The sequence below is a fragment of the Melospiza melodia genome, chromosome 7 (genome assembly GCF_035770615.1).
Source record: "Melospiza melodia melodia isolate bMelMel2 chromosome 7, bMelMel2.pri, whole genome shotgun sequence".
Classification (NCBI taxonomy): Eukaryota; Metazoa; Chordata; class Aves; order Passeriformes; family Passerellidae; genus Melospiza; species Melospiza melodia.
In genome coordinates, this window is record NC_086200.1 from 23311176 (window position 1) to 23315360 (window position 4185).

The window sequence follows — 4185 nt, forward strand, 5'->3', positions numbered from 1 at the left end:
GTGCCCTCTCACCCCTGCTCTCCCAAGGGTTTTAAGGTATTACCTTGAACACTTCTGATCAAGTACCTGTTTCTTACAGTGCTTCAGTCTTTGTTAAACAAGCTAAAGCAAAGCTTCAAGTATAGGGCTGAAAAGCAAATAGAATTATCTTGTGTATCTATTGAGTGTCCCTGTTAATTACTGCCTCACTTGGGACTGTTTTCCTTTTTCTGGGCTGTGCAGAGTTAACCCTGTCCTTTATTTAATGGTTTGTAGGAAAATGAGCTGTCATGTTTGAAACGGGAACTGTCATCTCTTAAGGAACAGCTGAGAGCAGAAATGGAAGAAAAGGTGGAGTTTTTTTTTCACTGAGCAGTGGGGGTGAGAGGTGTGGCCTGGGCTTGTGCTGTGGGAGGAGCTGGGTAAGAAATGAAACTGAACAGAAAAACAGTGACTTTGGAATGCTGGGGTTGTGCTAAATCTGGTCATGTATTTGTGTGAACTTTGTAACAGTCTGTGATTATAGATTACATACAAATAAACAAACAACAAAGCAAAACTCTCCTTTATTTTAGTTAATTTTAACTAGCTAAAGCAAAAACATTCCCTAAACTGTAAAGCTTTTCAGTGACTTTTGATTGCTGGGGTTGTACCAAACCTGGTCATATTTTTGTGTGAACTTTGTAGCAGTCTGCGATTGTAGACTGTGCTCTGTAATTACACCAAGAAGATTTTTAACAACTGAATTCAAATCAATATTTCCTTGCTGTCACATAACTCTTTTGTAGGAGAATCTTGTAAAAGAGCACTCTGGCAGTGTGATTCCTGACAGTGAAAAGAAACACAAGGTAACTTTAACTTTTTAATTGCTTCTACAATTTGGTAATATTTATATTTGTAGAATCAATTGAAGTGCCATGAGAATTTATTTGCATTCAACAAAAGACATTGGAATGCTTTTGACTTCAATCTTTTTAAATTATAGAAAATACAAATTTATGTTCCTGACTCCTAAACCTTGTTTAGATCTATACAGTGAATCTATTCATGTAAAAATAGAAAATCTCCAAATTATATTCCTGAAATAAACAAAAATTAAAATAAAAATAAAAAATGCCTCCTTCAGTACAGGAAGCCTCTTGGGCAGTCCAACATTGAAGTTTTGTAACTCCTAACAGTGAATTTTTCTTGTTGCATTTTTCTGCCTATATTTCTTACTTCTCTGTAGATGAATTTTTTCCCCCTGGGATAAGAAGGGATTTTAAAGGGTCACACCATTCCATGGAGATATTAGACAGCAGTTTCTGGAAGGGCTCTCCCAGTGTGTAATTTTTCTTGCTCAGTTGTTGATTTTTTAATGTCTCTAGAACTGATTTACTTAGTCTTTAAAAGTGTCCATTTGTAAAGGCACTTTTCCTCTATGAAAGAAAAAAAAGCTGATACAGCTGTAAAAATGGTCAAAGTATCAAAGTAGTCCTGATTGCAGAACTCACCCTTCTTCCCTGTCAGGAGTTCACTTGTGGTTTTCACATTGGAACAATGGAATCCAGCACCATTTTGATGTTATCTGTCAAAAAAAGGACTGCACTGGACCATTCAATGCTTCTCAGTTTCACTTCTAGTGAAAAGACTATTTTAAATAACACCAATCTTGATGTAGCTATCAATCTTTCTCTGAAAGCCTTTTCCTGCAGTTTTGTTTGTTCCCATTTTCTTTGATGTTTGATAGAGTCCAATGTAGTGGCTACAGTTCAGAATAACCTGAATTTCTGCAGATAAGCACGGAGAACTTAAATACCATGTGCCATGAAACTCAGCTCTTCCATAGCTTCCCCTTCATTCTCCTCATTTGGCAACAAAAATAATATAAAAAATGATATTTCCACCCCACCCCACTTTGTTTGGGTCTTTGCTTCATGTTTGGATGGAAAGATCAGAGTTCCACCATTTCTCTCAGGTGAATTCTGGGACACTCAGACTGTCAACTGGCTCCTGAGTTTGGCTTTAGATTCCATACTTACCCCATAAAATATAATCTAAAAAGAGAAACATTTTCTTTCCCAGACATGTGTTATAAAGACTCCTCCAATGGATAAAATGCAGAGTGGAAGAAGCACAAACCTGCCTGCAGGGCAGAGCAGCAGGAAAAAGCAGAAAGTGCTTGTGCAGCTGGACACTGAGTCAGACAGCTCTGAGCACACTGACCTCCTGGTAAGAGCCAGAGAACAAATCATGTGCTGAGCAGCTCTGAGCAGCTCTCACTGCTGGGGCTGAGAATGGAAATAAAGAGTTTGGGCTTCCACATTCCAGCCAATATTTATGTGTATATTTTTAATTTATTGGTTCTTTCTGGAATTGTCATTGTATGTATATAATTAACATTCTTTTTATTGAACTGTTATGCCTCATAATGACATCTTTTTTTTCATAGTCTAATATCCTTAGGGGGAAAGAAAAAGTATTTTTAATATAGTGTGACTAAGTAACTTTTTAATTTATTAGAGCATAGTCTCGGAAGAAGAAATGTTTAAAAATTTGTACAAAGATTATCCACAAGCTTCACAGTTACATTCCACAGCACCAAAAAAGGTATGTTAGCCTTTCCTAAGATTAAACCAAGCAGTTAATCAGATTGTTTACAGAAACGAAAGGATGGCTTTATTTTCCTTCCTAGAGCCCAGCTCCATGCAGTGTGAAATCTCCAGGCTCTGCTCTGAAACTCAAAACCATGAGGAGGATGCGCGAGGCGGGCTGGACTGCGCTCTCCAAAATGGACAGGAAAAGGAAAATTAAAGATGCTGTAAAGATGCTGTAAAGATGCTCTTTGCTTAAAATCCAGAAATGCCCAGTGCCCTGGCATTGCTTGCAGGGCTGTTTTTCTCTCAGAGTTGGTGCTTTGTTGCATTTTTCTGTCATACTCAGTGTGTTTAATACTGTGTTCATTCCTTTACACATATAAACTTTAGAGATCTATAACTGCAACCCCTGCAGAGCATCTTCCACCTTTCCTCCCTTGTGCTTCAAAATGTTGGGACACAAATTAGCCAATTTTAAATTTGGAAATAAATAGAACTACACAGAAAGTTGTTTCAAAGCTGCTTCTGGCTTAGAAATTAGAAATTCTGGTTTCAAAGAACTTCTGTTCTTTTACATTTACTCTGTTTTCCTTAACATATAACTACTTAGTGGAAGAAATGTAGCTGTTAAATGAATGTTCTTTTACCTGAAGTCCTCTTGCTTTTTCCTGCATTTTAATGGCTGTTAGACCTGTCTTTTTAGACTGTTTTGTTTTCAGTATGTTAAAATGGTTTCGAAACTTCTAAAATTTCAGTAGAATTACTTGTATTTAAAAAGATTTCAGCTTCACAAGGAGTAAAATATGCACGTTATAAGATTGTGAAACCAATGTGAAGATGCCATTAAATTGTTTATCTGAAATATAAAGGGTGGGACTATTTGTTGTTGCTTTAAATATTTGAACACGGACATAAATCACCCACCAGCCTTCCTAGGGACCAGCAGAACTGCAAGGATAGATTAGAACATCTATTTCTGTATTAATCCTTGGTTAATCTTTGTCAGGATCTCTGGCTGGTCAGAGTGACCCTGAGAAAAGTTCCAAAGTCTCTTTTCCCAGTCTGGTGCTTGAAGAAGGAGTCAGGGCTCTTCATTTCTCAGTCTCAAGGTTGTTTATTTTATCTTATCTATAAAAAATTTTCTCCTGTCCTGCCAAGGTGAGCTCAGCAAGACAGTTCCAGGCACTCTGCCTCCCCCAGGGCTGTGTTATGTCTTTATACTAAAAACGACATATACAATGTTTACAATTACTTTCCAATACCCATCACCTATGTTAGACAGTGAGCTTCTACTCTAAACCAATCTGTAAGTGCCAACACCACAGCAGAAGATGGAGGCCAAGAAGAAGAAGGAGAAAGCTGGACACATCCAGTTCCCACCATCTTCCCTACTGAACCCCCATACCAAAAACCCTAGAATCTACTTTTCCATCCTGTAATAGCTTCACCAATATGCTACCTAAAGTGTTGTGGCTTGCTGATCTTCATACCGGATTGGTAATATGCTCCATGGGTCATAATCAAAACCACAGGGGCATTTTGGGCTCTGTGCCAGGGTCTCTGAGCCCCCTGGCAGGGGTCTGGGCTGCTCAGGACAGCCAGAGGGATGTCCTGGGTCCTGACAAATCTT

The 4185-nt window shown here is 38.3% G+C and overlaps 1 long non-coding RNA gene across 1 annotated transcript; it reads left to right on the top strand.

The window, feature by feature from the left end:
• The first annotated feature begins 601 nt into the window (after positions 1 to 601).
• On the top strand, positions 602 to 3423 carry LOC134420532 (uncharacterized). Its single transcript, XR_010028383.1, has 3 exons — positions 602 to 827; positions 2044 to 2190; positions 2654 to 3423. It is a non-coding gene; the product is annotated as an uncharacterized LOC134420532 (long non-coding RNA).
• The last annotated feature ends 762 nt before the right edge of the window (positions 3424 to 4185 follow it).